The following is a 14488-nucleotide window of genomic DNA, read 5'->3' as shown; positions in this document are numbered from 1 at the left end:
CTCCAAATAGCACTGGCCTATATTTCTAAGAGATTAAGAATCACTGAAAATATTCTATGGTGTTTCATGTAGCCCTAAGGAAGAATTGAAGTCAGATTTTGGAATATTTGTAATTTTGACCCATACGCAGAATATGGCATATATATATATAGACACACATATGTATGTGTGTGTGTATATATATATATATATACACACATACATATGTGTATATATATGTTTCATATATATATACACACATATGTGTTTATATATGTTTCATATACACACATATGTGTGTGTATATATATTTCAGATATATATACACACACACGTGTGTGTGTATATATATTTCATATATATATATATTTCACTTAGTTTGTCTTTATCAATCTGGTGGCTTGTTATTTCAGATGATCAGAAAGACAGATACCTGCTGTCTTGGCAGGGTTATGGGGCTCCCAAGTGTCACCTTAGGGTATGTTAGCCATTGCCTGGAGCCAGGCCGAGCTAGCCGGCTGATCTGGGCAGTGCAGGCTGCCAACGCCCTGGCCACAGGAGGCGAAGGGAAGAGCAAGGAATCCAGGTGAAGGGACCTTTGCCTCTTGGATGCACAGCTTGGGGAAAGTGGTGCTGGGCAGTAGGGGTGTGGCCCAGGCACAGTGGAGGCATGATGGCCCAGGGGGTGGAGGTGGACTGGTCCCAAGGAGCCTCAGAACATGAGTCTGAGGAATGTGGTGGCCAATGGGTCATTCTGACTGGATTCAGTGCCGTTTTGTTGGGCACAATTCTTCATCTGAAAGCAGCACTATTCTTAAGCACCTGCTCTCATTCCCCTGCTCTATCCCAGGGCTGGTAAGGAGATTTCACGGCCAATAGCCTCTCATGTGGCATATGCTAGGGAACCCTAGAAATGATGATGTTTAAAAACATTAATAAGAACTAACTTCTACTGAGCTCAAGTGATGGGTCAGGAATGATTCTAAGAACTTCCACATGTACCAGGCCTCTGAGGCTGGTATTGTTTATATCATCTTCTTCCCCATTTTATAGATGTGGCAGGTGAGGCCAAGGGAGCTTATGAAAATTGTCCAAGGTCACACTGCAATAAAAGAGGCAGGCAGAAAGGGGGAATGGGTTCAAGTTGAGGGAGTTTGGCTCCAGAGCCTACATACCAACTATTATGCTATATGCCTTCTTGGTATATTAGTAAAGGGATTCCTCTCTCTGGATATAAGAGGAGCCCTGAATTTTCTACACTGCGTAGAATAAAATATGTCAGTCCCAAAACAACAACTTCTTTCAGCCCTACAGCCCTCTCCTAGAATTCTAATTGTGCACAGTCCTGTACGGGGTTGCCATTTGTCCAAAGGTCTTCGCCTCTGGATTTTCTAGGCTGGGGAAGGGTTCAGTTCTCAGCTTTTAAACCACAGAGGAGGTTTTATTACTCTCTGAATAGTTAGTACATCTTTTTACTGCTACTTTCTTGTCCTATTATGCTCATTTTGCCCATCAAGTTGCTCCTGAAGAACCAAGACAATCTGTGTATGCTGAGTGATGTCCAGCCACCTCCTGGTTGACAGGTCTGGCATGGTGACGTTGAGTCTTGACTCGCCTTCTGAAGGCATCATCACTTATAGGAGAATGTCCACTGAGGCGAAGGATCAAAGCTGCTGGAACACTGAGAAGCCAAATAGAAGAAAACTACTCGTGTTAAAACCCAAGTTCCTGGGCTTCCCTGGTGGCGCAGTGGTTGGGAGTCCGCCTGGCGATGCAGGGGACACGGACTCGTGCCCTGGTCCGGGAGGATCCCGCGTGCCACGGAGCGGCTGGGCCCGTGAGCCGTGGCTGCTGAGCCTGCGCGTCCGGAGCCTGTGCTCCGCGGCAGAAAAGGCCGCAATGGTGAGAGGCCCGCGTACGGCAAAAAAAAAAAAAAAAAAAAAAAGAAAGAAAACCCAAGTTCCAGACTTCCAATAGGGCAGAGTAAGCAAGTCAGCAAATCATCTCCTTAGAAAATAATGATAAAACGAGACAACATTGTCAACCACATCCATTTCAGGGCTCTGGAAATTGACCAAAGGCAAACAACAAACTGAGAAGTGTTTTTTTTTTTTTTTTTTTTTCATAAAGAACTGCTGTATTTCATTAAGAATAGTGGGAATCTGTGGCATTCTTGCCTGGACTGCTCTCAGCCCGGTGCCAGCTCAGTCAGTGAGAAGGTTCTAGGAGGATGGGACAAACCGATAAAGCCCGCAGCTTCAGTACTGGAGGGAGTGCAACCGAGTTTTAGCAGAAGGCAGGAAACCTACCCCCGGTTGTGTTGTCAGTTAAAGGAATGATCCTGGTGGCAAGCGAATAGGGAAAGCCAGCACTTTGTTCCCCTGTGGCTGCAGTCCAGGTTGGGGAAAGCAGTATTATGGCTAACAAGCTAGGAATTTAATCAGGAGATCCTGGAAATGAGACAACTACGGAGCAGCTTGAACAACTACCCCACACCCACTGGCTGCCTTCTGAGCACGTGCTGGGAGGGGTGGGGACCAGAGATGATCCACGCTCTTCACTCATCTCTGGCTAACTGATGCCATGAACTTGCAGAGATGTGAACGGGCATTCGGGAATCTTACTGGGTTGATAGAAATGTTCTAAAACTGGATTCTGGTGATGTTTGCCCAACTCTGTAAATTTATCCCAAATCACTAATTTTATACTCAAAACAGATAGATTTTAAGGTATGTAAATTATACATCAATAAATCTGTTAAAAACATTCAAGTTCTAATAAATAGCTCTAAGAAATGTTGTTTTATTTTTTCTTTTGTTATATTATGGCACTCCAAAACCAACTTCTGTCAGAACAATAATTAACTATTTTTGGTGATAGATATTGATCATCTACAATGAGTTCTTAAGCACTTTCTGTCCTGCAAAAGAGCGTAGAAGACTTTAAATACCCAAGATCATCAATAAGCAAGACTCACTTGAAAACCATATATTTAAAAAAAAGATGTGAGCTCATGATGTGTCAATGTTTATTGAGCACAGAAGGTTGCCACAGAAGCTAGGAAGCATGCTGTTTAAATTTGAGTACCCTCAAGGAATGTACACTGTTACAATTGTAAGTTAACATACAATAGCATTTTAAAATTAAATATTATATTAGTATTACTGGGATGGGACTGGAAAAAAAAGATGCAGCCAACCACACCTGATAATTTATAAAAGATCTACTGCATTCACTATTGCATTTAATCCTCATAACAACCTTGTGGGTTTTGCCGAAAGGAGGGAAACCGAGGCTCAGAGTTGTTCAGCAACTTGTTCAAGGTCACATACATCAAGCAGAAGCTGATATTTGAATCCATGTGGCTGATTCTCAAACAAAAGTTGGCAAGGATCTGGGGTAACTGGCACTCATCCTTGGTAAGTAGGGTGTAAGCTGGTAAAGTTTCCGTGGAAGATAACTTGGCTATACCTGTCACATGACAGCTGCATATATTCTTTGTTTTTGGAATTTCACTTCTAGGATGTTTGTAGTATAGTAGAAATGGCCATCAATAAGGAATTAGTTAAAATAGGCTCAGTTCATAAAATGGAATCCTATGTAGCCATTAAGAAAGAGATGCATCTGAATATAGATATATGAGTAGAATGGCCTGCAAGATAATTATTAAGCTAAAAATAAGCTGTTCCCCACACCTTCTGTGTGTTGTTTTAAAAGGGACTGGCTGCCTAAAGAAATGGGGAATTGTGGATACTATCATGAAGCCAATTACACAATTTTTAACTGAGGTCTGTGGTTAATTTTTAACTGGTGTCTGTGGTTTCCATATTTGCAATTAGCAAAATAGTGAGCTGTTGACAAGGATATGGGACTGCCTTGTGATGAAGTGAGTGCTTTATGGTATTAGTGTTGTTGAATTCAAGTTCGTGTGCCCAGTGAGGGCAAACAAATCGAAATGTCGGAGTTTGGAGCAGAGGAAGGTCTATTGAAGGTCTGAGCAGGGAGAACAGGTGGCTTGTGCTCCAAAGACCTGAACTCCTGCCTGTGTTTCAGGGAAGAAGTTTTTATGGGCAAAATTTGGGGGGAGGGCTGCAGAATGTGTAACCTTCCGCTGATTGGTTAGTGGTGAGGTAGCTAGGTGGTGTTCCAGGAATCTCAGTCATCAGTCTCCTGGTTCCAATCTGTCTGCGGTCCACATACTTGTGCTCAGCCTGAAGCTACCATCCTCCCCCTGGGTGGAGGCCTTAGTTTCCGTAGAAGAATTCAGAGATGTATATCAGATTGTTCTCCCCCAATCCCCCACCCCACCCCAGGAGGAACCAGGACCCTGTCCCATTGCAGTACTATTGTTCCTTTCTGCCTTCCTTCACTCCCCTAATGAGCACCTGTTTGAATCTGTCCTTTGGAAATCAGGGAAGGTCTAAGAGGCTGAAGACTTTTTCCTACAAACAATAAACAGGGGCCATGGAAAGGCTATTGTGCCCAGGGTTTTATTAGTTAGAAGGAATTCTTCCTAACCTTTCTTCTTATATTCTGGAAGCTCTTCTTTTTTCTGACTTGGCCCACCTACATCTTCAGAGTTAGAAGGAAAATTAGAAATCATGTAGCTCAGTATTTAACAGCAGGTTTCAGCCTCCTAATGAGTCCTGTCATCAGTTTTGTGGGTCACAACTAGCATTACTTCAATCATTAAAAATTTTAAAATTAAATAATATGGACAAAAAGTATCAGAGTACATTGTACATAGAAAGGCTACATTTCATATTGGGAAACTTTGTGTTTTACAATATGATTTGTGTGTACGTATGTGTATTTGTGTGTAGCAGGGGAGTCTGTGTGTGTATATGTGTGGTCTGCATGTGCATATATGTGTTTTGTGTGTGTGCATTTTTGTGTGTGCTGTGTGTTCGTGCATAAGTGTCTGTGTGTGTGTGTGTGTGTGTGTGTGTGATGGTTTAAATGTATTTCTTACTGTTGATCCTGGACTAAAAACTTTAAATCTATTGTCCTAGTTCAAAATACCTTATATTATGGGTAAGGAAATGGAGGCTCATACAGGCCAAGTGACTTGCCCAAGATGAGTAGCAGGGCTAGAATTCCTGCTCACGCATCCAGACTTATAGGTTTCCTCCTTGTTTCATATTTCATAGATGCCTCTGTGGCCAGAGCCACTGAAGGACTTTGCAGAGTGGAAAGGTAGGTAATTGGATTTGCTTTTCTGAAAAAGCATGAGGAATGATGTGGTGGATGGATTGGAGGGAACTTCGTGGAGGCTGGGACTCTGGGGAGGAGGTTTTCATATCAGCCTGGGTAAGAACTGGTGACTCACTCCAGTAAGGCATTGGCCCTAGGCCTGCTGAGGACGAGCAAGGTGTGAAATTTATTTAGAAGGCAGCCATGACAGGACCTGATGGTGAATTTGAATTTGAAGTGGTTTCAGAGAAAGACTCAAGAAGCAGTTCCAAGTTTCAGACTGGGGTACCTGGATACATGGTAGGGCTGTTTTCTGAACAAGAGAAAATAGGAGAAGGAGCAGTTTCAGGGGCAAAGATAATGAAGATAATTTGCCTGGATTGAAGGTTTCTAGAGATTTTTCCACTGGCCACAAATACAGCGTCTGTCACTGACTAGATTCGTGACCTTGAGAAGTTGCTTCACTTTTCCAGGCTTAAATTTTCTTCTTCAAGAAAAGGCAAAATGGTCTTTCTGCACTAGTCAGAGAGGGGTCCATATGAGATGTTTTGGGAACCTTCAAATGAAGACTTCCAGAGGGGAGTGAGAAATCCAGCTTAGGACACGGAAGAGAGCATGGGGATGGAGCTCATTACCTGAGAGTCATCAGTGGAGGTTGAAGGATAGCTATGAAGTCATCTCTTCTTTGGGTTTCATTGGTCCCTACCCCTGAGTGTGGTTTCCAGGGTTTCTTATTGGAAAGCCAGGGGCAGAAACTTCTCACAGTATATCACTCCAATCAAATGCCACAGAAATGCAAAGTGAAACCACTGGGGACACACCCAGAAACCAAACCAACAAATTCTTCTCTCAGAAATTCTTCCTTTATTTACTTGTTTGGTTTCCATTTTGTGCCAGGGTAATAGAACAACTCTTTCTTTCTTTTACTTGGAACCTCTTTATTCAGCTACCAGGGACTTCCCTCTAGCAGGGGCAGCACCCACCCCAAGGACTTACCCCAGAGGCCTCAGAACAGAAGCAACTGCATTTCCACTTGAACTGTTATTTCTCTGTCTAAGGAATCTTCCTGACCAAGAATCCTGCTAACCCTTTATGGGAAATTTGGCCTTGGGGCTCCATTTACAGATATTAAATTCACAGTGAAACTGTGCAAGACTCCCATTCATTAGAAGTTCCATTCATACTCTCCAAGCTAAAAACCAGAAACCACATTTTGGGTTGTAGAAGTAGCCACTCTAAATGACCCAGTTGACCAATTGTTTCTGTTACGATATATATATTTTTTGTGAATTCCAAGGGAATTCATGAAATAAAGGGGGAAACATTTTCTTATTTCACTTTTTTTTTTTCTTATTTCACTTAGTGTCTATATAAGACACTAAGGTTTCGTTGGGAGGTTACATGGGTATGGGGCAGGGACATTTCTCAGTGGCAGGTATCGAACTGGGGCAACGTTAAAGGAAACTGGATGCAGAATTTGCCTGGATTGAAGGTATCTAGAAATTTTCCACTGGCCACAAATATAGCATCTGTCACTGACTAGATTCATGACCTTGACAAGTTGCTTCACCTTTCCATGTTTACATTTTCTTCTTCAAGGAAAGGCAAAATAGTCTTTCCACACTAGCCAGAGAGGGGTCCAGATGGCGGCATTGTTCTGGGCTCCCCCTTGTAACTTACAGGGAAAATTTCATAATATCCAGAGCCTTTGATGTCCTGCAAATGAAGGAGGAGGATGTCCTCAAATCCCTCACAGCAGAGCCCACTTCGGTGGCACCAACCTGACTTCCAAATGGAACAGCACATCTACGAAAGGAAAAGTGATGGCGTTACCTCATAAATCTGAAGAGAACCCGGGAGAAGCTTCTGCCAGCAGCTCGTGCCATATTCGACATTGAAAACCCAGCAGGTGCCAGTGTCATACCCTCCAGGAATGCGAGCCAGCGATCTGTGCTGAAGTTTGCTGCCGCCACGGGAGCCTCTCTATTGCAGGTGCTCCATCCACTCCTGGCAGCTTCCCTAACCGGATCCAGGCAGCCTTCCGCTGTGTGTTGTGCGGTTATCAGGGGTGACCACCAGCCTCACAGAGGCGTCTTATGGTAACCCGCCTACCGTTGCTCCATGTCACACAGACTCTCCCCCTGCGCTGTGTGGACGCTGCCATCCCTGCAGCACTGAGGGGAGCTCCCGGCGGGTCTGATGTGGTGGTGCTGGCTTGGGGATTGTGCGCCTGCGCGGCTCCATCTCCGGTACGCGCTCGTGGGAGGTCAGGTCGTGTCTCTGCTTCTGCAGGGATCCTGAAGAGACTGAAAAGGAAGAGCAGGCGGCTGCTGAAAAGGCTGAGACCCCGGAGGAATTTCGGGGTGAATGAGCCGCTCCAGGTCCCGAACTTATTGCTACTCAACCCGAAGTTGCAGACGGGTCTGAAGGCGCAGGTGGCCTCAGCACCTTCCAGCAGCTCCTCCGGAAGGACCGCGGCGCGCAGCCAGCCTCTGAAGGCCGGTCTGCCGCCGCTGCTCAGACCACTAAATGGGGAGAAACAACCAGAGTGGTCTCAAAGCTGCTCTTCCACAGACTCTTAAACAGAAGATGGAAATAAGGTCGATGGAAAATAAACAATTTCTTAAAAAAAAAAAAAAAGAAAAGGAGAAATGGGATCAGGTGGTTACTGAGTTTCCTTTTGGACCTAAAAATGCTTTGATTTTAGGAATGGTTCTACAGTATTCCTCCTTTAAAGGACAATTGTGTCAGACACTTTGGAAAGATAAATACAATTTCTTTGACTTGCAACTTCACTCAATTAATTAGACAAATTTGTATGAAGGAGCCTATTATGTGCCTGGCATTTTGCTTGGTGCTAGGGAAACTTAAGACAAAGGTCACAGTATCCTCTGCCCTTGCAGGCTACAGAGGAGACAAGACAGCTGTGTTCCAAGATCAGCAGCTGCCTGAGCTTTCTATTTCTGGCTCTGCCATGCATGTCCATGTCATTGTCACACTCAGTGTAAAATGGAGTCAAACTCATAATTTATTGTCTATCTCCTCCACTAGCATGGAAGGCAGAAATTTTGTCTCTTTTATTGATTGTTGTATGTCCAGTAACTGGAAGAAGGCCCAACATATCATTGGTGATTGAAATACCAGGTGTAAGGATGGGTCACAAGTTTGAAGGATATTTTAAAAGGTGATAGAAGCTAACACAGTGGTCTTCAAACTGCAGTATGCCTATCCAAAAAGAGTTTACAAAGACTTTCCAAGAGATGGATGGGATGGATAGCTTTAGGGGAATCAATTTCCAGATCCTCAACTTCTGTATGAGTTATTTCTCAAAGCTGACCTGCCTGAGAATGCGCTGAGAAACCTGTCCTGCTGGTTTCTTTTCCATCTTCCGTTTTACAATCCTTCTTCTCTTACTCCACAAATGAACAGCTTTTCTCTCCAGTCTTACTGAGATGCATTCCCCCAGGTGGTAAATAAAACACCCATGAAGAAACTCTGGGAGGTATAGGGACAGGTATGAGAGAGTAAATGGCTCTAATGACTGGTTAATATATTTTTGCAAGTCAAGTGGTTTCCAATACTTTGCTGTCACAAAATTCAAGAACTAATGGGGTTGTCATCTGAAAGATGACTAAAAATAATTTTTGATGGTAGATCACAACATGTTTTTGGCATATAATTCAAATGGAACTCAAAGAATTGATTGACGTCACTGTACAAGGGTCTTTCCAGTCCCACCTACTTAATTATGAACAGGATTTTTCTAAGATTTACATCTAAAATACAATAATGGGAATAGAAATGATGGAGAACTGTCTCATTCTGTCAATAAGTAATATTCATTGACAGATACATGAATGAAATGGGAAAAAAAACCCTCCTCTCAATAAAAGGTGCATTTCCAATACAATTTCCTTTTTTATTCTATAATTGTCCATCAAAGTTTATAATATATGTATGTTGTTTTAGTCAAATGATTAATTATAGTAACTGTAACAAATATAGAAGACTTTTTTACTTAGAACCTTATGGTCACAGGAAACTTAAAAATTTAAATTGATATATATATATCTATATATATATATATTTATGTGTAAAGAAGTTTGATAGGGTGATCAATAAACCGTTTCGAAAAACTAAATAAAATTACATTAGTACTAAATTTTGAGGGGGAAGTAGAATAGAATAAGAATAAATAAATTAAAGAAGAGCTCACTCATTTATTTTTTTTAACAGGATATGATAGGGAATTCCCTGGCATTCCAGTGGTTAGGACTCCACACTCTCACTGCCAAGGGCCTGGGTTCGATCCCTGGCTGGGGAACTAAAATCCCACAAGCCGTGTGGTGGCGGCCAAAAAAAAAAAAAAAAAAAAAAAGGATATGATACTCAAATTGGTTTGGTATTTAAGTTCCATTGGTCATTTTTTAAATTTATTTTTAAAAAATTAATTAATTAATTAGTTAATTATTGTTTTGGCTGTGTGTTGGGTCTTCGTTGCTGCACGCGGGCTTTCTCTAGTTGCAGTGAGTGGTTTCTCTAGTTTCTCTTCGTTGCAGTGCACAGGCTTCTCATTGTGGTGGCTTCTCTTGTTGCACAGCACGGGCTCTAGGCATGCAGGCTTCAGTAGTTGTGGCATGTGGGCTCAGTAGTTCTGGCGCACGGACTTAGTTGCTCCGCGGCATGTGGGATCTTCCCGGACCAGGGAGCGAACCTGGGTCCCCTGCATTGGTAGGTGGATTCTTAACCACTGCGTCACCACGGAAGTCCTCTATCAGACATTTAAAAGATGCATTCCATTGGACGCATCAGATATATTTTTAAATGTTTATATTTAGAAAGTTCTGGAAATTATATATTTTGAAGTTCTTTAAATATAGGATGGACATATTTTGAAGTCACCTTAGAAATGTATGAGGAGTGCAGAGTTTTGAACATTTTTCTGGGGGCTATGCCAACAAAAAGCCTGAAGACCACTGGGCTAATACTACATGTGTGGCATTCTAATCCTGGCTGTACAGTCACTGTCAAGCCTTGGGAAATGCCCTTCTTAATCCCTCTGTGTCCATTTCTCTTTCTTCAAAATAAAAAGCACACCTGCTTGCTTTCCCTTATTCTCAGGAATGTTCTGAGATCATACGAGATAATGAACTAATGTGAAAAGTCTAGATTATTTCCTGGGGGCAAGTTGGACACCTCTGGGAAGTTTCAATAACTTTTTCAGGTTAACAGGTTACTGTTAGTTCTCCAGAAAGTATAAATGAAAGGTATTCTTATTACTACCTCTACTTTACTATGGTGTCCCCTTTCCCCCAGTTTTGATTCAGTGTTGGGAACTTCACAAGAGAGATCTAATATCATAGGGTTCGTTTCTGTGTCACTGCATCATAGTTTTAGCAAGGAGGGACCTAACTCTATTTCAGGGCTCAGTCCAAGGTTCTACTCTGATGGTCAGCAAGAGAAATCACAGACCACACAACAGGAAAGCCAACAAGACTAAACTTTCTTCCCAAATGTATCTTAGCCCAGAGAACATTGACTCAGCCAGAGAACATAGTATTGTCACTATTAACGCCTATTCAGGTAACTGAGGGTGGTCAGTCCACATAATAAGCCTTGAATATCATGCAGAGAGTTTCTATTTTATCCTGTGGGTGACAGGTTTTAGTACATTGAGCAGGGCCATGTCAAGATCAGATGTTTCTTAGAAATGTTACAAGATCACTTAGCTGTGTGGAGGGTGGGTTGAGGTGATAGGGACAAGGCCATAACATCAGAGACAGAGTACAATCAGGACTCTTTCAGTCTTGACAGAAACTTGTATGAACAAAATGGGATATTATTGGCTGCTATAACAAAATGTCCAGGGGAGGATCTGGCTTCAGACTAAATGCAAATTCTAGGATGTCATCAAGGTTTTCTCTTTCTCCCCCACCATCTCTTGGCTCTGCTGCTCTCCTTAGCTTCTGATGCAAACTCTCTCTCCACATAGTATACAAGAGGGCTGCCAGGCTCTTATTTTCTCAGTTGAGCAAGTCCAGTATCTGTATACCAATTCCAGGGAAGCTTCTGATTGGTGCTGCTAGGGTCACATGCACGTTAATGAACCAATTATTAATGGAGGGTGGGGGGAGTGGGTATTCCATTTGGGGTGACTGCCTGGGTCACTCCTGTGATAGAGAGGGTAGGCAGCAAGTCTCCCAGCCCCAGCAGAACCACACAGAGTTGGAAAGAGATCCCCAAAGAAGACAGAAGAATGGTAACATGCACTGAGAATACAAAGACAATAGCAATCACTGATCACAGGAGCAGAATCTGATTACAGTATGATAGTGGAAATATGGAAGAGAGGACAGACAAAAGAGATTTGGGGTGGGGTATTGTTGACATCAGGACTTGTTTTTATTTACTTGATCTTCTAAAACAAAAGAGATTTCTGTCTTTGGCAGCTACCTGGAGATTCTGCCACCGTGAGAAGTTTCCAGGTGTTGGTAGCCAGAGAGGGCTAAATAAATACATAGAGATAAATATATAGATAAAAATGTAAATAAATAAATATAGAGAGATACTTATTTGCTTATGACACCTTTCTCAGTTCCTCAAAAGAATTTGAGGCAACTTATAGGGATAATACAGTCACTTAACAGTTACATCACCCCAAGCTCTTAACTAAGTTGTCATAGGTGCGCTGCAAATTTAGTTCTTTGCTTCCTGGAAACCAAAGCAAAGAGGGCAACATTATCAGTCAAAAAATTTACAATGATCATCAGATAAACTTGACTAATATTGGTGTTGACACCTGAAAGGAATATCTCCCCAGGCCCTCATAAAGTTGTCATGGTGTAACGTTGTAATAATATCTTTCTGTCAGTAAACATAATAGTACATTTTGTGGGGCTCTTTCTTAGAATGACTTTCAATGGTGGCTAATAATGTCGTATAGCTAAAACATTAGTTAGTAGAAGTGATGTACCCTGCAACGAATCCAGGGTATTTTTAAATCCTAGAAAAGTTTTGCAGAAGCCGGGTCAGCTCAACAGTTATGTGTGTAGTTAGCATTTATTTAGCTGTGAATCCCTTTAGTCAGGGTATGTGCTCTCCATCATTCTTTTATGTTTTATACTCAACTTGTTTCAGTTAACTTCCATTACCAATCTGGCTCCTAACTACGTCTGCACGTGTGACCTCTGGAAGAGATGTACATAACAAGTGATCCAACTCCTTGCCCCTCTACACAGCTCAACCTACATGTTAGTGTACCTCAGTGTCTTCTTTTCCCCTTCCCAGCTGCCTCTAATACTGGTTTTATCAAATACCTCTTCCGTTCTCCTCCAGTCTTCTTTGGACAAGTCCTCATGGTCGACCCTCTTGTGCTCTTGGCTTCAGGACTTGGAAGGTAAAGCTACCATTTTCATGAAGACCTGTCGCCCCCCCACCCCCACCCCCACCTTGCAGTTGTTGTAAGACTGGTCTATGTTTTGGATGGTTTGCATGACTGGCCTGGAAAGTGAAGCCAAAGGAATTCCCAATGAAAATGCTTTCATCTTGAGCCAAGAAGCCTGAGTAACTTTGAGTTGGGAATGACCATAAGTACTTATCTCAGAAATCTGAAGTAGCCCTAAGATTTGGTTTTCACTTTCTGGTGTAATGTGAAAGCAATGCTGCTTGCCCAATTAACTGGTGGTAGAGGAAAATCCATGCAAACACCTGAAATGAAAGTCATTTGTACGTGAACTTCCTGCTTTCTTTGAAATTCAAAATTCTGAGGATGAATGAGTATATTTGGCCCCAACTTGTATGTACAGAGGCTCTTAAGGTACGAAGTGAAGGCAACAGCGATGTTTTAAAGGAGCGGTTAAATGTCTCAGATAAAAACAACTCTTGGATGATTTTATAGTCCCAAATTCTTGACAATGAGTGTAATTTAGGAAGTGATACACATGTGTGTACTTTTGAAAAGAGGAAGTGGGCATTGAGACTTTTTAGCTTAGTGGATTGGGGAGGGCATTGTTGGTACTACATTGGCACAGCAGTTACGCAAACCAGGGGACTGGGCTGATTATAGTAGAAACAAGAGACCAAGAAAATAAGACTTGAGATACAGTTTAGATTTCAAGACAACGATTTATCTAGGACTCTTTCTTGTAAGGGGCAAATGGACAACAAATTTCAAGTGTGGCCAAAAAGGGCATAATTCTAAACTTTCATGTTTTATTTTTTATTATTGGATTTACCCCTTCCCTCTAAAGCCCATTAATTTGCATTTCCTGAGTGATTCTTGCCTGAGTGTTTGGGGGAGATAGTCCTCAGATCAGCTTGGGAAATAGAGGAAACTCAAATGAGGTTTTTAATTGTTTACATATTGCTTGCAAAACTCATAAAACCTCAGTTGTTCAGCCCTTTCAAGGCTGCCTTTGCCAAACCCCTTCTAGGCCTCAGACCCCCTGGGGGCGGGCCTGCCTCAGAGCTTCACCGGGTCCCACTGGGGACTGCAGAACATAACATCCTCACGGGAAACTGCAAGTCCCTGACAGGCACGGCGGGGGTTCTCTACCTCTGACTCTCACAGAGGCAATAGCACCAGGAGCTGCTTGGCAAATGGGTTCCAGGCACCAAAATGCCATCGTGGAGGATGTGGCCATCGTGAGAAGGCCGGCAGCAGAGGCGCCCTGGTCTGCAGATGCTGCCTGGTTTCCTGGGCCGCTCATTGAAGCGTCCACATCCCTAGTCCGCACGTTCGCCTCTCCGGCTCTTGGCCTCGGGTCTGGGAAGTGAAAACCGCTGTCTCCCTAAAGACCCAGCACCCCGACTTGCAGTGTGGTCAAACTGTTTGGGAACTCCGAAAAGGCCCATGTTCTGTTTTCCTACCACTCTTAGTTTAGCCAGAACTGCAGGGAGACGGATTTATTCCTCCCATACGAAATATCCCCACACCGAATTATTGCTCCTGAGGCATTTATTACTTCCTTAAAAAAATTACTTAGCCTGACAGAGTTGCCTGGAGTTCCATTCTCAACCTGATTTGCATCAGAGGCAATGACACATCTTAAAATCAGCCTTCTTAAGCAGCAGGGACGGGAGTCCTTCACATCACTGGAAAGAGGAAGCGGATGCTTTGTGATAAACAGGAAAGTCCTCCCTCCCTGTTGCCTAAAGAGTCCACACCGTTTTCACCTTGAACCCTCACATCTGAATTGTTCCCAAGGTGAACCCCTGGTTGTCTTTCAAATGCCATTTCTAATACATGCGGGTGCTCTGTGACCTAAAAAGCCCCCTCATAAGGTGAGAGAACACATCATTACAGACTGTAATTTCT

The sequence above is a fragment of the Mesoplodon bidens genome (assembly GCF_964165515.1).
Source record: "Mesoplodon bidens genome assembly, chromosome: 5".
In the NCBI taxonomy this organism is placed as follows: domain Eukaryota; kingdom Metazoa; phylum Chordata; class Mammalia; order Artiodactyla; family Ziphiidae; genus Mesoplodon; species Mesoplodon bidens.
This window is presented reverse-complemented; position numbering follows the sequence as displayed.